This window comes from Onychomys torridus, chromosome 16 (genome assembly GCF_903995425.1).
Source record: "Onychomys torridus chromosome 16, mOncTor1.1, whole genome shotgun sequence".
Taxonomy (NCBI): domain Eukaryota; kingdom Metazoa; phylum Chordata; class Mammalia; order Rodentia; family Cricetidae; genus Onychomys; species Onychomys torridus.
This window is the reverse complement of record NC_050458.1, coordinates 32885677-32908562: the sequence shown is the minus strand read 5'-3', so window position 1 is coordinate 32908562 and position 22886 is coordinate 32885677. Positions and strand designations below refer to the sequence as shown.

The following is a 22886-nucleotide window of genomic DNA, read 5'->3' as shown; positions in this document are numbered from 1 at the left end:
AAACAGAGGTCCTCATAGTACCCATCTCCCAGAAGGTGCTAAGCGAATGCCAAGGGACTTGCTACTCTGGAATTGCTTGGAAAGGGTTGCTGGAGCTGAGCTCTGAGTGACACCCTCATTCCGCATCTTAGTGCCTGTTAGAGCCCTCTTGCTTAGCCACATTTGGGGCTCAACTCCCTGTGTATATCCTGGCTAGGCTTGCACACTCTGCATGTAGGGACCTCTCTGTCCACAGAGGCTCCATGGTGTAGAAAACCAGTCCTCACACATCTTTTCAAAGAAGGGGACTTTCCAGAGGAGGCAGCAGCAGGCTGGGGCCCTCCCGGGTTTAAGACTTCAGAGTGTGTTGGCTGAGGTCAGAGGCAGGTGAGAGGGCAAAACAGCCTCCGGGCTACACTTCTTTCAGCTCAGGCCAGAGCCTCCGGGGCATCCCTGCCTTGCTTGCCCTCACACATCAGATTGGGCCTAGGAGCAGGCCTCATGTGGCTGCCAGGCTGACACCCCACTGACCCTTCTGAGAGGGTAACCCTTCCACACCCTGAGCAGTCTGTGTTGGCCTTTGTGTATTCCAGCCTTCTTCTGTCTTGCCCCTTATCTATGTAAGCTCCTAACAAGGAATGCACTGGTTGGCTGCTCTGGTTCATTGCTTTCTCCTTCTGGGTAGGGTTGGGGACACAATTGTTACTGGTGTTTTCACAGTGAGAGGCTGAGGCATGGAAACCAGTCAAAACCCTAGTCTCCAGGGCAGGCAGGACAGGTAGTTGGGGCTATTAAGTGCCTTCTCTACCAACTTGTCTCCTAACACACTCAGTCTGAAGGGGGGTGGGCAGTAACTCTATCTCTTGCTGTATTGAGTCCCCCACCCCCCTGCTCATTTCCCTAGTACATCTCTGCCTTTCTGCACCACATTCCTTCAATCAGATAAGGACCAGAGACAAACAGTCCTCCTCCCCCATCTACTGAGCTGTACTTTTGAGAACCAAAAGTAGGATGGTGGTGGCAGCACTCCAGGTGACCTAGGTCAGAGGCTAAGTCCAAGGTTTCCCTCCCTCCCTCTCTACTTCCTCCCTTCCTTCTTCCCTCCTTCTTCCCTCCTTCCTCCCTCCCTCCCTCCAACCCTCTCTCCCTCCCTTTATTTCCCTGTTCCTTATTCCATCTTCTCCCATTCACAAGGTTGGCTTCACAAAGCTCCTCCTTTAAAGAGAGGTTGGCTAGAAAACATTGCCCACGTCTCGCAGCGACCCAGCATCCTCAGGAGATGATGAGGACATGCACTGAGCTGCACCTCATGCCCAGAGAAGAACAACTCAGGCTGCTGCCACTTCAACTCAGGTCAGGAATGTGCTATTTGGAGTCTGGGACTTCCTCCATCCCCGTCCAAATCACCAGAGGAGGAGGAGGAGGAGGCTGAGGCAGCGAGTTTCTGGACAGTCGATCTGCTGCAGGCCAATGACAACAGAGAAAAGCATGCATCCTTCCTTCTTTATGATCACTGGTTCTCACCAGTTCTACCTTGCAGACAAGAAAAGCCAGGTTTAAGAGGGAGGAGCAGTCAGAGGATGCTCAAAACAGGATTTAGAGACTCGGGTGCTGGAGCTGAGATCCTGCCCGGCTGCTGGAGGAATAAATGGGCTATTTCAGTGTTTTCTTTGATGGGCTGCCTGGCCAAGCGGTCTCTACCCACTTTCCCAGCATACCAAAGCCAATATCAGCAGAATGATTAGGTGGGGAGGGCACTGTATTCGAGGTGGAGGTCATGAGCTGGAGGATGAAGCAGGTTACACTTCACAGCCATGTTTCTATAGGTCTGTCTTTGCAAGTGAAGTCAGGTAAGGCTCAACGCTGAATGTGAATGTTGGAGTATCCTATCCAACAGAGCCCCGGCTTTGAGTTTCACCTCCACCCATTTCTGTGTGACCTTGAATAAATTATGGAACTACTTCACATCCTCAGTTTTCCACATCTCTGAAATAGGGGTGGACTAGAAAAGGTTCTGAGTTATACAATGGAGGTGGAGAGAAATTATACACATGAAGTGTTTAGCATGGCGCCAGTCTCCCTGGCCAGGCTCAACCATAGCCACTGTTGTTAGTGATAATATTTCTCCCTCAAAGTAGCCAGACCTCAGCATTTGACTTTCAGATTCAAAAATACACATCACCGTGAGGAGTCTAGTGTGTGGAGCCTTTTTTAGATATGGAGGCTTCAAGTTAGAAAACAGCTCTCCCAAGCTAAGGAGTCTGTGGCTTCTTACCTGAAGTTCGTCCAGATTCATGAGAGTATCACTCTCACGCCTAGAGGAGAGCCTTTGTCCTGCTCTCTGGGCACCTTGTCCACACCCTCTGCACCAGTCTCTGGCACCTACACTGACTTCTAGGTCTCCCCTCCGGCTCTCACTAGCTTCTCTGTCTGCACTTCCTCCTCAGAAAGTCATCCTTTTTGCACTCAGATGCAGCTAGACACTCATCATGTGGATCCCATTGTCCAGGAGCATCATGTCTGGGACAGGACTCTAGTTAGGAAATGACTTGTCCGTTCATAGTCTCCTGCAGGGCAGAGAGTGATATAGCTCCTTGTGTCTGAGTCTGTGTCCCCTCCCTCCACAGTGTGCTTCTGGAAGGCAGTGCCCCAAAGTTTACTGTTGGCCTCACTAGAGCAGAGTAGTGTGTGACACAGCCCAGTTGAGCCTTATAAACGGTCACATGAAGTAAATTATGCCAGTTCTGGCTTTTACGAGTGAGTTTTGCTATGCATTGGTTTCTATTTTGGACTCCTGACTATGCTAGTCATACGAGCAAGTTGCTTAATCCCAAGCTCCCATATATATTCTTGCTTAAAATGATAAAAACTGACAGTACACACACACACACACACACACACACACACACACACACACACACACAAACACACATACACAGTATGAAGGACAGTTTAACCAAGTGCCAGTCAGCACTTAAAGACACCACCTGCTATTCCCACTGCTGCCTTGTTTACTTTTATCAAAGTGATTTCATGTTCTTTTTATATAATTTTTATTCTTTAGATTTTGGTTGTGCATTCATGTGCGTATGCCTCTGTGTGGAGGCCAGAAGCTGATGCTGATTGTCTCCCTGGACGTATCAACCCCTTAGTCTTGGAGACAGAGGCTCCCACTGAACCTGCAACTCCCTATTTCAGTTAGGCTGGCTGGCCACCAAGTCCTGCAGACCTGTCGTCAGTCTTTGCTTAGCACTGGGGTTAGAGGCACACACTACAGTGCCTGTCTCTTATGTGGATTCTGAGGATCCAAAGTCAGTCTTCATGCTTGTGCCAAAAGCCCTTTACTCCCTGAGCCATCTCCCTGGCCCCCAAGCTCTTGTTCATTCATGTACTTTCCCATACAGCCCTGCAAGACTGTTGAAGCAGGCATACTTTGCATCTTCCCCACAAGTAAATCTGAGAAAAGCTGCTTCTCTAAAATCACACACTTGACTGGACTGCCCTTCCCCATGGCACACCGCGAAATATCCATGCTGTGTCAGAACATGACATGCCGGTGGTCCCCTGAGTAAAGAGTCCTGTAATTCATAAATGCAGCAATCGGATCGGGCCAGACAACATTAAAAGTTATCCAGACAATCATTTTCTGCTTGGAGGGAAAGAGTTATGATTTATTAAGTGAACTGTCTCTGTCTCTCCGGGAATGATGTTGAGTTTTATTTCCAGTTTCCTGCCCTACTCTGAGAAGGCATAAAATTGGAGAACAGTCTCTTGTGAGATTTACTGTATAACACTGTGCGGTAGAAAGGCACGTCTGGTGACACGCAGGGGCTGTGAATGGTGGATACACTGATAGGGTCAAAGAAAGAATGACTTACGGATCCAGGGCAGGGAATAGGAACGCAGAGGAACATAACCATGATTTGCTTAGCTGGAATTTGCCCTAATTCTATACTCCAGTTAGTCGGTAAATGTTTTTCCTGTCTCTAACTGTCCTGGTTGGAATCCAGCAGCTTAGGTTGGTACTCATGCTGCCTGGGAGATGGACAGGAAGAAGAGGTGAGTTGCCTGGAACAAGTTGACAGGACCTGGAACGTACACTCTTTACTGCACAGACTCAGTGAACCAGCCAGGTAACGGAGGGTCCAGTATTCAGCCTTGAGGAAGCCACCCTCTTCGAACTTGGATTTCCTGTTTGTAGTCTTGGAAAGTTATTCCTGACCCCATAGAGAATAAGTATTGTGTCTGATTTTTCCTGGGTGTGAGGCTCATATGTGGAGTGTCTGAACACCCATCGGTGATGTTTCAGTGGTAAGGATTTAGTTGCCATCTTTGTTCGAAGTCCTCCTGGAAGCTTCAGCCTGGACAAATAGAGGCATGCCCTCAGGGCTTGGTGGGGACAGAGCTGCAAGGTGGCCTTTTGGCAAAGTTTTTTGGGGGACTTGTGCGTGGGGAGTCACAGTAATGAACCGGCTGTTATTGGCATCAGCAACGGGTTGTCTCTGCGTTTGAGACCTCAGTACTAGGACAGCGAAGCTGAGCAGCTGAGACTGTGGGACGTGAACAGAGCTCAGATGCCCAGAGATGCTTCTTGTTCCTCAGCCCTTTGAGGAACTGTCTGAGAAGAGCCACATGAGTGGGGAGGTTAGTTTGGCCAATAGTTACTGAGGTTTCCATCCATTGTGGCTGATTCCATGGTAGTAGGCCTGCAGTGAGGCAGAACCCGTGGGATCATGGGACAAAGGAGGCTACTCAGCTCAGGGCTGGCAGGAAGGTGAGGGACACGAGGGAAGGGGAAGAGAAAGGTACCACCTTTGAAGGCACACTGCCAGCAACCTCCTTCCTCTGAGCAGGCCCCATGTCCTCCTTTCCATCACCTCCCAACAAGGGCATCACATTAGAAATCCATCAGTGGATGTATCCTTGGATAAAGTCAGGTCCCTTGAGAGCCATTCACTTCCCCGACTCTCATCAGCTGATACTGGAGCCTTTGACTTACAAGACTTCAGGAGATATTTTGGATTCAAACCAGCTGTGTCCAGACCAAGGAAGGAACTGGGTCTGGGTGGGTTGCATTGCCTCGGTGAGATCCCTGGTCTTGGCTTGTGGTGGTATTGTGTTCCCCAAAATATTGTGCACCCTAATAAATTTATCTGGGGTCAGAGACCAGATTAGCCACTAGATACAGAGGCTAGAAAATGGTGGCGCTCACGCCTTTAATCCTAGCATTCCAGAGACAGAAATCCCTGTGGATCTCTGTGAGTTCAAGGCCACATTGGCAATAGTCAGGCGTGGTGATACACGCCTTTAATCCCAAGGGAGTGATGGCAAAAACAGAAAGATATATAAGGCGTGAAGACTGGAAACTAGAATCTTTTTGTCTGGTTAAGCTTTTAGGCTTTTGAGCAGCTGTTCAGCTGAGATTCATTCTGGATGAGGACTCAGAGGCATCCAGTCTGAGGAAACAGGATCAGCTGAGGAATTGGCAAGGTGAGGTGGCTGAGGCTTGTTCTGCTTCTCTGATCTTCCAGCATTCACCTCAATACCTGGCTCAAGTTTGATTTTATTAATAAGACTTGTCGAGATTCCTGCTACATTGGCTTGGTGCCCACAGGTGCCAGTCTGTAGATAGAGGCTCAGTGGCGAGCAGGGTTCCATCTTAAAATGATTCTCAACTTTCTCCCTTATGTCTTAAGAAATAGAGCAGCTAGCTGCATGGTGGTGGTGCACACCTTTAATCCCAGCACTCCAGAGGTAGAGCCAGGTGGATCTCTGTGAGTTCAGGCCAGCTTGGTCTACTGCTGAGTGCCACAGGAATATATCATAAGAACTCAGATGGTTATGGCAAAGTCACTACCTGGAGGAATCAGAGAATACCTCCAGAGGAAGCCAAATCCCAAGGAGTTTTTGGTGTTACTTGGCTTGTTATATGTCAGCTGTATTCTGTTATGAAAATCATATGTGCCTTCATAGTTTTCCCAATTGACTTTTTCCCCTAGAAGGGCTAACAGTGTGGACCGATCACTCTCTGGATATCCACATTCCAGGAATTTGGAGAACAGCCTCAGGAAAGGCTTTCTCTGGAATCAGATATCCCCCTTAGCCACTTTCAAGGACTATAGGAACCACCACCCAGGTGGGTGCCCAAGTTTCGAGGACTAACAGTGATAGCAGCCCACATACAAGTCTCCTGACTTAAGGTAAATTCCACAAGGGGAGACCGCCTAGGTCAGGTGGACATTAAGTAATACCTATATACATTTTAGCTCAGACTCTCCCTTTATATACCTGGACTTCCAGGACACAGGATGGAGAAGAGAAAAGAGAATGGAAGAACTAGATGGGTAAGAACTTGAGAGAACAAACTGAGATGGGGAAGAACTAGATTGAAGGACTAGAAGAGAGTACTAGAGGAACGAGATGGAAGACAAGGAAGAGCCAGATGGGGAAGTCCTAGCTGGGTAAGAACAAGGTGAGAAGGACTAGATGAGGTAGAATTAAGACGAGAGAATTAAGATGGAACTTAAGAGGGAGCAGTAGATACAGAGAGAAATCAGGCAAGAAAGGAGCTAGGCACGAGAACAGAACTGAAGCTGTGTATATAGGATGTTATGCCAGAGGAATTAAAGCAAATGGACTATGGAGCTTGGTGTGCTGAGATTCTATTTCCTGAAAATAGTCCTTGCCGTTAGTAGTTCTCTCTCCTGAGCCCCTGGGATGTATAATATTGAGGCTGGTCCCTCAAATATTATACAAGAGTCTACAGAGCAAGATCCAGGATAGGCACCAAAACTACAGAGAATCCATCTCGAAAAAAAAACAAAGGAAAAAAAAAAAAAAGAAATAGAGGACTCAAATACTATTTCCAGGGATGCATATATATGTACATGCAGGCCTTTCTGTCATGATGTTTCTCAACTATTCAGTAAGGTATAACTCATATTAAGGTCCAAACTCAAGTACAGACATTAAAGTGTAAACCGGCCCTACTCCAATTGATACTTGGAGCTCCGTCTCTTGTTCATTCATTCATTTAACAATCACTAAGTGCCTCCTCAGTATTGTACATACAATATATGAAATTGTATATGCATCTACTAGATAACAAGAGTGGATGGGGACACCCTGCTGACCAAGTATGGCCTCTCCTCCACCAAGGGGCTCCTTCTAGGGAGAACAATGACTGCAGGCTGAGGAGAGGTCTGGTGTTGAGTAAACCTGTGCTGTGTTAAAAAGTGAACAGACACTAAGTGGATGAAGCCAAGGAAACAGTGGGCAGCCCAGGGTGAGGAAGGAAGGCCTCTAAGCCAGCTAGTGTGCATGACCGGGGATTTGATCCACAGCACTGAAAAAAAAAAAAAAAAAAAAAAAAGGAAGAAGTAATAGTAATCAACTTCCCTATCTTCCACACCAGGGACTCTGATGAGAGTCAGACACCCCCTCCCTTCAGGGGTTAGCGATGCAGGGAAGATTTGTAGAAGAACAGATACCCACGGCTACAGTGGCAATGTCTCTGTCTGGGAGTCAGCAGAGAGAGGGGTCCTGGGAAGTGGCCTTTGTACTGGAATGTGAGGGGGTGAGTAGAAAAGGCAAAAATAAAGTAGATTGTGCCAGCCAGTGAGGTGTGGGAATCCCGTTAAGGTCAGCAAGACCTTTTCAGCAAGGTCCTTCTAGCTTTTAATGGGAGCCAAGGCTCCCTCCAGCTGTTGATGAGTCAAAGCCCCCCTCCAGCTGTTGATGAGAAGCAAGATTCACTCAGTGGAGGTAGTGGTGGCCAGATGGTAAAGGGGCTGGTGCCCCCACCCCCTGCAGCTCACTCAGGATAGGGTCGTAAAGTGAATAGACAACAAGTGGATGAAGCCAAGGAAACAGTGGGCAGCCCAGGGTAAGGAGGGAAGACCTTTTTTTGAGAAGTTTTGGGGTTTTTTTTTTTTCTCCACTATTGAGACTCTGAGCCCTTCTGCTTATTCCCCTTCCGCTGTCTTCCCTGTAAACATCCTGCCCCAGCCGCAGCTCCTGACAGACTGTTTATAGTCAACACCATATGTGGTTTCCAGAACTAGACCTAAGCCTTTAGACACAGCTGGCTTCTGTTGATCAGTGATCTGCCAATTCTTCACCTGAAACAGCTCTCGAATCTCCCCGCTTCTCTTGTCCCAGCTCTTTCTCCTCACCATCACCCGTAGGCCAGCTTCCTTCCTAATTTGCCATGAACTGCTATGGAGAGGTACAGGGCGGGTATGTGGTTAGCATTGCTTCCCGGAAAGATCCATAGTCCAAACCCCAGGGCCCGATCCAGCCCAGTACTCTCATCTTCCTGACGCTGGGTGGATGCATACTTCTGATCTACTTAGTTTGGCCGGGACTTGTTATATCTGACATCCTTATGAGCAAATCTAATGTTTACCTGGGCTAGCTGGGGAGACCAAAGCCTCTCCATGATGGTTTATATCCTCCGTAGGTAGGGCTGTCCCAGGCCAGTTAATGTGGTGGCAGAATGAGCCCCTCCAGTGAGGAAGTGGATTTGTTGCATGAATACTGTTTTGGGTGTATGCATCCTGAAGGTGGAACCTGGGGCTTCCTGAATAATGAGTATGTGCTCCACTGCTAACACCCCAGTTCCTGTCGCATTCTGTGTTTGCGCCTTTGTGCTCCATCTGCATCCATTTACTATTGTAAAGTCAATGTGAGGACCAAAACGTGGAGAAATGGCCTCTGCTTGTGAGAGACGGCGGAATTGCTGTGAATACCGATGGCCTGGAAAAATGGGGACCCTCTCTGCAATGATGGCCATGGTGGGACAGTGTAGATTGGATCCTGCTCTCTACTGCCCTGGTTGTACTAGGCTAATTTGTATGCTCTCCAAATGCATACTATGGGAATCTTTGGGACAATGACCTTGGTGATGTCAGGAATGCGTTGCAGAGCTGGAGACCAGCAAAAGCCCACCCAGTGAGTCTCTGCTGTTACCCACTTATAATCCAATAATCCTCTTAAACTTTCACGATTGCATTGTTTTTCCTGGTGCTTGTGGACCCTTCTCTTAAGACTTATAAAAGTGACATCTCACGTGTGGTAGTGGCTAACATTCCATGCCCCTTTCCTTTCACATCCTTCTTGCAGACCAACTCGGTCACTTCCTCCTCTATTCTCCCAAGTGTCCCTTACAACCTGTGTCCCATTGCCTGGCATTTTCTGTGCCATGGTCTGTCTCCCACCCCTTGCACGCAGGAGGTGTGAGTTGGTTGTTTTTGTTCTCCCTACTGTGATCGTTGGACAATAGTGCTTCTGGAATCCCCTAGGTAGTGGGAATGTTGGGGTGGGCTAGTCAGTGAATGGAGTCCTTGCCATTGACTCGAGTCACATTAGAAAGGCCTCAGATGGGATTAATGCCAACACTCACTTGTACTTCCTCTCTGCATTCCATTTTCAGACTTGACTTTGATGAACTGAAAATGCCTTCAAGAAGGAACTGGCACCTGCCGGGGCTGTGCTGAGATCGGTTCAGAGCTGTGCAGCCGGACAGTTGTATCTGTGAGCCAGAGGCAGACAGTGGCTCAGCCTCCTGAGGTGAGTGACTGATGTCCCCACATGAGGGAGATGTGCTGTCTTTTCCAAACTCTCCCACGAGGCTATGCTGTGGGTTGCATTGGGGATGAGAAAAATATGCTGTCTTTTCCACACTTGGAATTATGTTGAGGGATTGGGTTGGGGATGAGACATGTGCTGTGTTTTCCAGGCTCTTCTGTGGGTTATGTAGCAGAGCAAGGGTTGGTGGCCTGTTTTTGTAGACTCTTTGTAATGTGGCCTGCCTGCCATGTGGAGCATTGCCCACAGAGGGGACACATTCTCCCTGTGAAGTACAGAGCGAGCTGGCTTCTCAGGGAGAGCTTTGCAGTTCTCATGGAAACTCACAAGAGACACCTGAACTGTGAACATTCTTCCATGACAAGTGGCCGTCACTACAAATAAGGCCTGACCTGTCACTGCTGCATTCTGCATCAAGTGTTATGCGATGGCTCTGAGGACAAATCTGATGAGACCCACTTGATTTCTGTCCCAGACATCTAGATCTGAAGATGGACTGTCTGTTCTGTGCAATCAGTGTTCTGTCAGTGCCTTAAAGCCTCTCAGGGGAGAAGGGTGTGGCAGCCACAGTGAGGTCCTGAATGTATGCATTCCTACCCTACCTTCTAAGCAACGTGTTAGTAAAGATGTGTATATCAGTGTATGACAAACACATGCATTTATATATGTATAAATACACATTCACATCTGTACACATCATCCAGATTATTACTGGTAACTTTTCTCCTCTCTGACAAAAGCAGCTTAAGAAAAGGGCTTATTCAGGACTGGAGAGATGGGTCAAAGGTTAAAAACACTGACTGCTGTTCCGGAGGATCTGGGTTCAATTCCTAGCACTAACATGGCAGTTTACAACTTTTAGGGCTGTAGAGATGGCTCAGCTCTCGGCGTTTAAGAGCACTGGCTGTTCTTCTAGAGGTTCTGAGTTCAATTCCCAGCAACCACATGGTGGTTCACAACCATCTGTAATGAGACCTGGCGCCCTCTTCTGGCCATGCAAAGCACTGTACACATAATAAATAAATCTTAAAAAGTGGGGGGCTTATGGTTTGAGGTATGGTCAGTCTATTGTGGTATATGAATGCCGATGCTCAGCTTACTCTCTCCTTCTGCTTTAGTTCAAGACTCCAGCCCATGCATGGGTACCACCACGATTAGGGTAGACATTCGTGCTTCAACTAATTCAAGCTCCCTCCACCCCCATAAAGACATGCCCAGGGCATGTTTCTATGGCATTTCTCAACCTCATCAAGTTGACGAGTTAAGCTTTTCGTTGACTTATCTGCATAGTCACCGCGTCAGGAGTTCTTGCTGATGAAGCTAGAACATGCATGAAATTCCAGTCTATATTGATATTAAATGGTGCAGTACTACTCCAACTACCACATTTGTTGAACTGTCAGTCATGCCACATTGCACAGCCACGGAGAGCAGCCAGTCACAGTGAGCACCTATCTTGGCTGCTGTGCTCAGATGAAGAAGCCCGGGAAGGCTTCATAAATGAGAAAGAAAACCCAGAGCAGGGGGTGAGCATCACAGATAGGTCCCCTTCTTGCTGTCACCAGGTACCCAACAGACGCAACCGAAGGGAAGGGGGATTTGTTTTGGCTCACGGTTTAAGGGGGCACCATGATGGTGAAGACAGAGTAGCAGGAATGGCTTCAGCTATGGCAGCAGAAGCTTGCTCACATCTGGGCAGACCTAGCAGCTGGAGAGAGTCAGGGCAGGAGCCAAGGCTGAACTGTGACCTATGACCCTTGCTACACACACATGCACTGTCCACCCCCACCTACACACACACACACACACACACACACACACACACACACACACACTCTACCCCCCCACACACACCACAGCACACACACACACCATTCCCACTGCCACACACACATGTACTCTCCACCACCACCACCCACACACCACATCACACCACATACACACACACACACACACACACACACACACACACACACACACACATGTACTCTCCCCCCCACACATACACCACAGCACACACATATTGGTGAAATTATTAAGGCCACTCCACGTAGTTAAAAGGGAGGTTTATTTTGTGGGGTACTTACAAATGAGGGGGTAGGTTACAGGGTCTGGCAAGGGTATAGCACAATCCGGCGTTGTTCTCTGGAGAACTCTGCTCGGTCTACCCCCAGCGTCCAGAGTCCGGGAACCAAGAGAGTGAGTACTTCCCGATCCTTCGTCTTCCGCTTCCTCCTCTGCCCCGCCTTGTGGGCGTGACCATTACCAAAGCCTCAGTGGGGGTTGGAACTTCCAGGCCAATGCTGGGATGGCTACCCACTACACACACACACACCATTCCCACTGCCACACACACATGTACTCTCCACCACCACCACCCACACACCACACCACACCACACACACACACACACACACACCCCACCCCACTCCCACCGCCACACACACATACCTCCCACCCACACACACCACATCACACTACACACACACACACACACACACACATACACACGCACCCCATACACAGTGCCACCACTTCCCCCTATCAGGCTGTGTCTTTCAGAAGGTTCCACAGCCACATCTTAAAGGTTCCATAATTCCCCAAACAGAGCTACTAGCTGCAGACCAATGTTTCAAACATGTGTGACTGTAGAGGCCATTTCACCTCCAAACTTTAACAGTGGTGTCTTAGTTAGGGTTTCTATTGTTGTGAAGAGACACCATGATCATGGCAACTCTTATAAAGGAAAACATTTAATTAGGGGGCTTGCTTACAGTTCAGAAGTTCAGCACATTATCATCATGGCGGCATGCAGACAGACATGGTGCTGGCTTCATCTTGATCAGAAGGTAATGGGAAATGGTCTCAAACACTGGGCATATCCTGAGCATAGGAAACCTCAAAGCCTGCCTCCACAATGACACACTTCCTCCAATAGAACCGTGCCTACTCCAACAAAGCCATACCTCCTAATAGTGCCACTCCCTGTGAGCTTATGGGGACCCATTCCATTCACACTACAATCTGATCTGCTTCAGACCTCAGGCCCTGTTGATGGACACCTCACCCATATATGACCCATGTCTTTGGTCCAGAGCACCCAGACACGCTCTTGTAAAGGGAAGTACACAGACCGCACCTAGCAGTGTGTGAACACAGGGTGAACGCAGCACATGGCTTCTGGTCCTGAGCTCAGAGTGGGAGAAAGACTTGAGGATTCTCTTCCCTTGTCGTGGATTTACCTGGTGGAGCTGCATTAGCAAGGAAGCCATAACTTCAGCACTGCTGTATTCCCAACATCACTTGACAAACACCAGTTTCCCTCATGTATCCACCAGAGTTTCTGAGTTCTTAGATGTGTCAGGTGCTATTCTAGACCAAGACACAGAGAGTTCACATCCTAGCCAGGAGTGGGAAAGGGGAACAAGGAAGTGTGCATAGAAGTGGCAGGATAGTGGGCAGGGGCTCATGGTTATGGAGCACTGCAAGTGTGTGGGCACCAGAGGTCTGTGCAGGTGTCTGTGGTGAGCCTGACCCCACTGCTGAGGGGTGAGAAACTCTGGAGAGAAGACAACGACTGTGTCTCATGACAGGCATGTTTCTGCCTTAGTAGGGACTTCGGCCCTGTGGAGAGCCAGGCCTCTTCCCGCCCCCACACATTCAGGCAGGGTCACATGCAAGAAAGCACTCAGGGCTAAGTTATTTCCTCTAAAAACAACAGGCTGTGTTATCAGCCAGACCAGAGACAGCCTGCAGGCCGGGCTCTCAGTAGCTGAGATAAGAGGGCATGGTGGCAGTCCCCAGATCCTGACCTGGGTGGAGTGGACCTTGGGGAATTTCCTTTGTTGATAGCCTTTGAGAAGAAAGTGCCAGTGTCAAGAGGAGGTGCCCCTTCCTTGGAAAAGGGGAGACATAAGCGAGGGAGCATATTTGCATGTCCAAAAGGCTGTTGGATGGTGAAGGAGCTTGTACAGGGGATTAATATGAGTATAGCCAGGCCAGGCAGTGGTGGTACACGCCTTTAATCCCAGCACTCGGGAGGCAGAGCCAGGCAGATCTCTGTGAGTTCGAGGCCAGCCTGGGCTACCAAGTGAGTTCCAGGAAAGGCACAAAGCTACACAGGGAAACAAAACAAAAACAAAAACAAAAAAATGAGTATAGCCAGTGGATGAGTGAGTAGAAAAAGAAGATAGCTTTTGTCTCTGTCTGTGCTTCCTCTGTTTCTTGACAGGCATTGGTGGGCACCTCCAACCCTGGGCCTTTGCTAGACACTGGAGTTGAAAGGAGTCGGCAGGTACCACACTCCTGGGATGATGATAACACAGCAGGGAGAAAGAGATAGATCCACCAGTTAGTGGCAGGCACAGGGCGTAGTTCTGTCTTTGTGGAGACTGAGCCATATGCAGTTTTGAGTTCTTTGTAAAGAAATAATATATTAAGTCATAAATTTAAAATAAAATGTAAGCCTTGATAAGTGGGGTGCTCTGGGGATGGGATGCCACTCTCCTGGTGTGGGCCAGTCTTGGTCTCCAGTGGATTTGCAGCTGAGGGACTATCAGGCCTTCTCTTGTGGGTCTCTGGAGCTTGTAGGTGGGGAACAGGTCATCTGCTAATGCTCAGAAGGAAGACCATTGGGAGGACCTGAACATCCACACTAGTGTTTGGTAACATGGGTGTTCCTGTCTTTATTTTCTGGCTGATGAGATGGGATAAAGTCTTTTGTTCCCTTTTGTGCTGATGGGGCTGTTCAGCAACACAGTCTGCCTTTAGGCCAACCGTGGTAGTTTGAGAATGGCCCAGCCCCTAGAGGTTCATGTATTTGAATGCTTAGTCACCAGGGAGTGGAACTACTTGAGAAGGATTAGAAGAATTTGGAGAACCGGGCCGCACTGCCATGTGCCTTTAATCCCTAGCACTCTGGAAACAGAGCCAGGCAGATCTCTGTGAGTTCAAGGGCCAGCCTGGTCTACAGAGCAAGATCCAGGACAGGCACCAAAGTGCACAGAGAAACCCGGTCTCAAAAAACAAAACAAGAAAAAGAAGAAGGAGGAGGTTTAGCTCAAAAAACAAAACAAGAAAAAGAAGAAAGAGGAGGTTTAGGAGGTGTGGCCTTGTTGGAGGAAGTATGCTGCTGGGGATGGGCTTTGAGGTTTCAAAAACCCACACCAGGCCCAGAACTCACTCACTCTCTCTTTCTTTCTCTCTCTCTCTCTCTCTCTCTCTCTCTCTCTCTGCCTGTTGCCTTCAGATCATCATGTATATCTCTCAGCTACTGCTCCAGCACCATGGCTATCTGCTTCTTGTCTTGGTGATCATGAGCTAACCCTTAAAAACTCGAACTCTAATTAGATGTGTTCTTTCAAAGGAGTTGCCTTGATTGTGGTGACTGTTTATAGCAACAGAAAAGTAGCTAAGACACTGACCTGGTGATCCCACTTCTGGGCTGTATCCTAAGGACCAGCTGAACTACAGAAGTACTGAGCTGAGTGTGGGTAGAGTATGTGGGAGTACCTCCAAAGGCTTGGTTCAAAGGCTTGGTTAGAGGTCATTTCTCAAAACAAATGGTCTGTCACTGTGGGAACAAGCCAAGTGCACCCCCACTTATAAAGCGCTTGTATTAAATATGTGACTTTCTATAGAGTTTCCTTAGAGGTAACTCCAGACTGCATAAGCCTTTTATGGAGCAGAGGCACAGGGTGGTTGAGTAACGTACCCCCAGGCACATACATGACTGTGCTGGGCTTTGAAGTTGCAGTGTGTTTCCAGAGCCTTGCCCACCAGCTCTGCTGCCTCTCCAGGATCCTTGTTTCTAATTTTTTTATAGCTTCTAATACTCAGGAAAATAGCCTGAATGGCCAAGCTCAGGAACAACGTTAAAGAAAATATGACTTAGAATGGAATTATTCATCGTGAGTCCATGTAGTTTTTCCTAGGATGTTGGGATGTTCCAGGGATTATATGCTAAGGGGGAAGCCCCATGTATGTACAGAAAACAATGAAGAGTGAGGGCTGGCAATGTTGAGTTCTCGCTCTGGCTTGGATACCCTCAGTTGGGCTGTTACAGCAGGCTTGTTTGCCCACGTATCCGAGCATCTGTTCCATTGTCCTGCTCTTGAAGACACAACAGCTTCTAAAGGTCAGGGCCAGGGGTGTTCCTGCACTTGCTGTGGCCTCTCTGCTGTCACCTGCCCCTTCCCTCTTGAACCATCAGCCTCCCTTAGGTCCACCACCTTCCCTCATGGAGAAACGAATATTTCCAGCCACTGTGGCCAAGCCCAGTGTCACAGGAAGAGAGGGCCACCAGGGACATGGAAATTTCACAGGTGCTTTTAGAAGCCAACCATGCACATGGAGTCCTTTATTCTGCTTGAATGACCAGCTTTGGGTCTGTTCACACTTAGATGGTAGGCATATGCAGATAATCTTAGCCCCAGACATGTGTCCATCTGTGTAAGCTTCAGAACCGTGATTAGTGTGGTCTGGGTGCAAATCACATTTCTGCTACTCACCGAGTCATCCTGACCTCAGTGTCCTTACCTGTGAAATGGGCGGAATCGCTAATGACAGCCTGAATTTAGTTAATATACAGAAGAGTGCTGAGTCCTTCTAGATGCAGCACACTCAGATGGCCGGTAGGAGACAGAAGGCTCATCAGGCAGTGTTGATGGAAGTACAGCTCTTGCTCCAGAGGGAAGCAATATTTATTCTGAGTCAAATATAAGTGACCATGGATCAGGAACACAGATTCAGGTTGCCTCAAATGATGTAGTTTCCCTATCAAGTGATAACATGGACTCTATCTATAGCCACAGAACAAAAGAAAGTCATAGAAAAGTTTGTTTACTCAAGATTTCAGTGGGAACATCAGGTGGGCAGGTGGGAGCAAACGGTATGGACCTCAGAGGCTGTCTGATGACATGCTTAGCCTTTGATATGGTGGAAGCTAGTGGTGTATTGATACATACTGAAGGTTCCACTTGACATTAAACGAATGTTAGTTTAGATAACAGGGGTAGCTGAAAAAAAAAAAAAAACAGATATAAAGAAGACTTAAACATAGCCCATAATATTTGGTGTACGAGACAGGATCTCATGTAGCCAAGCTGGCCTGGAACTTGCTAGGTAGCTGAGGATGACCTTGAACTTCTGCTCCACCTTGCCTCCACTTCCCCAGTGCTGAGATTACAGGTATGCACCACCGTGCCCCGCTTCTGCAGTGCTAGGGATTGAACTCAGGGCATGCTAAATGAACACTGAGTTACCACGTGAATTACACCCCCCAGCCCAGGCTATGATAGTTCAGCTACCCACAATTACTGAGCACTAATTAGTCTGAAAAAACCTTCAACATTGGTGTAGCTCTTTTTTTTTTTCCCCTGTAAACTTGAGTGTGCAACAAAGGGGTGGCCTTGGGTAGAGATAGAGCTGTGATGTGCTAGGTCTTCTGACCAGTTCCCCATGGGAACATGCTGTGCCTCAGGGACTTCAAGTCCCTGTGGTTTGCATATCCTCTTCCTTGCTGGGGGATATCTTCCCCTGTCTCCTAATGAGTCATTTATCATCTTGTCTTCAAAACTCAGTGTATGCAGATGCCCAGTCTTCTGGGAAGCGTCCCCTCCCATTTCCTTTCCACCCCATCTTCAACCAAGCCTTCTCCTCTGCCATCTCCCCATCTCCCTTGTGGCATCTATTGTCACCCTGGCCAGTCCTGAACAGCCCTGGGCCAGCTCCTGGGGGAGCAGGGCTGGTGTCTCCTCTTCCCTTGTGAGTGCTAACCTGTACAAATGCAGCTTTTCCTTTCCCCGCACTGAGGTGGGTGACGGGCTAGGCACATCTAGGCATCCCCAATGCACTAGAAAATGCCATCCAAAGCCAGGCTGTTTCACACTGCTTTCAGAGCCACAGGCTGGCCTACCTGCTAGATCCATAAACACATCATCCAGAGTGTACTGAGCTGAGTGGGTGAGTGTCAGGCAGGTCTCCGGGGGATCTGCCTTTCTGCTTCAGCCTCCTCAGGTCCCAGCTACCCTATGACACCACCTCAGACCTCGTTTTAGGGCCATGGAAAAAGAAGATCCTGTATCTTGTGGGCTTGGGGTCTTGACTTTGGGAACCTTTGCTCTTTCTGGATACTGGCCTAAATAGCTACCACTCACATGTCTGCATGCCTCCCACTTTCTTAAGCAAACACACCCAAGCAGCCTTCAGCCCTTTCGGAAATCAATGACTGGGTGAGGAGGAGGAGGAGGAGGAAGGAGAAGGGAGGGTAACCGAGACAGCTCGCCTGAGATCCATTTGGCAAGCCTTTGTGCTCCATCCCGCAGCACGTCCAAGAGGCCGTTCGGGGAAGATACGTCACTGTGTTGCTCAATGGTTTTTGTGTAAACACTTTTTCCAAGCACTAAAGTTACCCTCTGTGTCGAGCGAGAGTAAAGGCCATCAGAAAAACAAAAACCAAAAAAAAAAAAAAAAAAAAAAAAAAAAAAAACAGGAAAGGGACCTTTAAGGCTGGAGACACAGACTTGCTTTTCTCTTTGTCAGTTAGAACAGAATCTGCTCCATGCAGGGAGCAGCCTGTGCAGATGGGCAGTGTGCTCAAAAGAGGCCTCTAGGAGTCAGGGACTATCTCTCCCTGCCTTGAATCCTGTGTTTGGGTCAAGGAGAGTCACTCTGAGAGTATTCCAGGAATCACCTTGAGTAATCATTGTACTGCATGGTTGTTGTGTAATATTCCAGCAAGCAGCTGTAGAACCTGGGAGTTTCCACCCTTCTCTGTGGTTACATATTTATATGTCACACACGTCAATGCATATGATGCTCATTGCCCTGTCACCAGCCCTGTGATGTTGTGAGCATTTTCCTTTATGTGAACTGTGTCCCTGGGATGAGTTCCCGGGAGGGGTGAGCCACTTGAACTGCTTTGAGAATTTCTGCCACCTGTTTGCAGTTGCGACCTTGCTGTGGAACGCAGCCAGGAAGACTGGGAACAAGAGCTGGAAGATGATCCCAAGAGGCTGGGAGAGGGACAGGGTAAAAGCCAAGGAGATTCCACAGCTGGGTGGCATCGTGTGACAGGCAAATGGATCTTTTTTCTGTGGGGCTCAGTGTCCAGGTCATGGAGGAACAGGAGCAAGGAGGGGTCAGGCAAAAAAGAGGCAGGAAATGGGGTGAAGGGAGCTGGTTTCTGATAGGAAGAGAGCCCATTCTCCAATTTTGCGCTCTTCAGAGGCTACTGCGTGGAGGGGGCAGGATGCATGCTAGCAGTTAATGAACTACACTGGACTGTGACCCACTGTGGGTCAGCTTGGGTTGTTGACACTCTACAGGGCAAAAATAGCACAAGCACGGCTCATGGTTCTCTAAGTGTCTGCCTGGCCTGCAGGCCATGTGTACCTGGTGACAGTACTTCAGGTCTCCATGAAATTGTGAGTGCCTTTGGGCCATGATGGCGGGAATGCCCACATTCTGTGGAAATTCAGGGGCTTCCAAGATTCCAGTATCGGGCCGGGCGGTGGTGGCACATGCCTTTAATCCCAGCACTCAGGAGGCAGAGGCAGGTGGATCTCTGTGAGTTTGAGGCCAGCCTGGGCTACAGAGCAAGTTCCAGGAAGGGCACAAAGCTACACAGAGAAACCCTGTCTCAAAAAACCAAAAAAAAAAAAAAAAAAGATTCCAGCATCCAGTGGAATCCAGATAGCTCTGTCTCTGCTAAATGCCATGAAGTCCAGAAAGACTTTGTAGTTTATGCCACACTTCATCAGCTGTCCTTGGCTTGGATGTGAGAAAGAATAATGGAGGGAGGGACATCGGGGGTCCTTCACACACACCCAGCAAGGCCTGGAAGCTGTCCCTTGTTCGAGCTGCAGGAAACTGCCTGCAGTTTGTAGGCACACCATATATAACTGCCATAGAGACAGGCTTGTGTGTGGCAGGAAGGGCAGGCAGCTTGGGACACTAGCCAAGGGGTCCTCTTGAGAAATGGCGTGCCCGGCGTGTGGAATGGCTGCGTAAGGAAGCTCTCCACTCCGCTTGTCATAGGCTGCCCCTCCACACTGCATCTGGATGGTCCCAACTGTATCGCTTGCATAATGCCGATCTGTCAATACACATTGCACTGGATGAAAATACTGAAGAATTCTTGAAATGTTCATTTCATTGTTCCCCAAATAGTAATAATTGATTATAAGGTGGCAACCGCGGTATTTTAATGAAAAATGCTTAGACATCAAGTTAGTGGGGAGAGTAGTGTTGGGCAGATCTCAAGTCAGTGTTTGGCTTAGATGACACTTTGGAATGCCAGTCTCTGCCTTTGCTTTATGAGATCTAATGTCATCTGCCCCTGAGGGTACAAGTGAGAGGAAGCCTGGTGTTAGTGTCGAATGGTTCTGACTAGGAACTCCACAGAGGGGCTGGGATCCTTGAAGACCTCTACTTGGAGCACAATCTGAGCTCCTCCACCCCCACCCCCACCTCCTCTCCTTTGCAGTCCCGAGGATGGATATAAGAACAACAGGAACATGAGCTGTCTTGGGTTTGGTGGGGAAGGGCCATATCCCTTATCCAGCTGCAGTGAGTCCAGTGAACACACCCAGATGTTGAAGTTTCCTGTGCCTCACTTCCTTTCTCTATAAATGGGGATAACAACACCTACTTAGAGGGTAATTATGAGAGTTAGCAAGTTAATAGTATAAAACTCCAGGAGGCAAGGATATTGGAAATGCTGCAGAACTTATATGTATCTGTGCATGTATTTCTACATACACATTCACATTGTATGCATGTGTGTGTGTGTGTGTACTTACTGTACTCATATACTACATGATATGCATATACATAAGTACTATATAGTATGCACTACTTTATACCATTCTGTTATGCATATCATATGCACTTACAAATATATTAAATGTACTATGCATATACTAAAGCCAATTTAAACAAATTGCACTGGTCACTCTAGCAAAAGTCACCCACTCCATGTCTTTTCTGAAATTAAGAGTATATAATGACCAGTTTGTCCTGTTTCTGCACCCAGAACGAGGGGCACAGCGGGACAGCCTCCAGTGTGTTCAGATGTGCTGTACAGAATGTCATTACCGAGGTGGGGTAACGACCAATGTGACCAGCTGATAAGAGCCTGTTCCCCTTTGCTTTCCTAAAACTCCTCTTTAGGCTGGTGATAGCTCCTGACTGACTGGCTGTCTCTGTCACCTGCTTCTTGCTGCTGTTTCTTCAGTGTCTGGATACTGTAGAAATCAGCTCAGGAAAACCCAGTGCTAGCCTAGGACCTACAGAGCCTGACCTGGAAACACTTCCCCAGGGCTCTCTGCCTGCATGCCCACAGTGTGAGCTGTGCAACGGAGCACAAGCCTCCACCCGTGAGAATCTTTAGGACCGGAAGCAAGGCTGGCCTTCCTCTTCTGACACAGCTGCACCTTGGGAGAAGGGAGGGACGTCCCCAGAGGCCATTGGTGAGGTCCTGAAGTGATACTTGCCTGAAGACATTCTATGAAGCCCTGTGCTAGAGAGCCTGCCCTCCTGCTTGTGTTTTCTCATAAATTCAGCAAACAATACCCACTGGAGAGCCAGGAGGGAAGACCGGGCTCAGACAACTGAGGTGCTTCCTTGCTGTTACAAACCAAATCCCTCAGGAAGGAAGGCCCGGTACTCCTGGGGAGAGTCATGCATTATTACTGAGGAAGTCCAGAGAGTTCCTGTAATTCAGGAACTGTAAGAACAGAGGATGAAAGGATTTGGGGGTGTTGACTGATTAGCAGGCTAGGAGTGGGTTAAGAGTCAGGCCATCAAAGGAGCAGAGCTGTGTGGCAGAGGGGACCATTGTGAGCACTGGGGACCCAGAAATGACCCTGAGAACAGAAGGGCAGAGCTAGCTGACAGCAGGGCAAGAGCAGTAGGTGAGGCAAAGAACAGGACAGTGGATGGGTAGAAAGGGCCATGGTGGCCACTGGTGATATTCTGCCTATACAAGGACAACACCTCTAGGAATGTCAGCAACTTTCTGGGGTCTTCTGAGTTCACACTGTATCAAAACTTCCCCCCAACACCTCACCAACCTGGGCCTATACTGTCCTGTGTGGACCTGGAGCCTCAAGATGGGGGCTTCTTCCATGTCAGCCTGCCTTGCACAATGTCTGGGTCTTTCTGTGAGGGAGACAGCAGGCAAGTCCTGATTTTTATAAACTCTAATTTCATTTAGGAGCATCTCCCCACTGACAGCCCCTAGGGCCCTTCCTAAGTACAATCCCCTCAAAGACTCTCAGCCCCTGTCCCCAAATATACCCATCTCTCTCCTTCATGAGAACCAGTCACAAGCCAGCTGCTATTTGCCTGTCAGATTTCCCTGGTAGGTGCTAGATTCTTCAAGTTCTGCCTCAGAAACTGCAGCCCATGCCAACTCCACCAATATCCTTGCCTTACTGTGGCCAGATAGACATAGAATGCCATTCCTGGGTGACCCGTTTCTAGCAGCTTGAGGCCTACAAGAACAAGGTTGGGCCCCAAGCCTTGTCTGCCATGCGCTTTGTCTCCTGTGGCCACATATTGTTTCCAGCGGGTCCCCAGAGGCATCACTTGCTCACTCTGTAACGTTCTCTCTTTGCACAGGCTAGCCTCACTGCCCAGAAGCTCTATCCCTGTCCCTTCACCCCTAATGAGATCACTGCAGGCTCAGCTGCCTCACTCCCTGACTCCATGGAAGTCCTCATGCCTCCCTGGCCTGGGCTGTCCTGTCATACCTGGAGGTACTGGGACCCTGGCTAGGGAGGGCAGATGTGGTGGTACACCCCACCTTTAATGCATGCTTCAGAGTAGAGTTATGGCGAAAGACTGTGCAGTCAATAGATGAGGTTTTGCTGACCAGACCTTCTCTCCTGGTTAGGATGATTAGAAGTGGCCACAACATTAAACAGACAACTGTGTGTGGCTGTGTCCTAGTGACAGACACCTGCTTTACAAACACAGGTAGCAGGCCATATTTTAACCTTTCTGACCCAGTGTACCTCTTCTTACTAATGATTTATGTCCCCATCACTAGACAGAGATACCTCCAGGCCCTAGACCATGCTGCTGCCACCATGGCACCCTCAGTGCCTTGCACAGGGACTATAGTCTGCTCCTCACAATTGAATGCACAAATGGGGCAGTGAACCAGTGCTTGTTGTCCTGTGGGTACCATGCCTAGGGAATACCAGCCTAGCATAAAGGCTGAGTAGGGACGGATGGCTGCAGCCTTCCAGGTTTGGCGTTAAACTAAATCCCTCTTCATATGCAATATTAAATCCTGGGGAGGTTTAAGGAGT

General features: G+C 48.6%; 1 long non-coding RNA gene across 1 annotated transcript in view; it reads left to right on the top strand.

Moving 5' to 3' along the window:
- The first annotated feature begins 9417 nt into the window (after nt 1-9417).
- The window catches only part of LOC118597356, a 45538-nt gene continuing 32069 nt past the window's right edge, over nt 9418-22886 (top strand). Inside the window, exon 1 of the long non-coding RNA XR_004946808.1 lies at nt 9418-9549. This is a non-coding gene — a long non-coding RNA (uncharacterized LOC118597356). The remainder of the gene's footprint in view (nt 9550-22886) is intronic.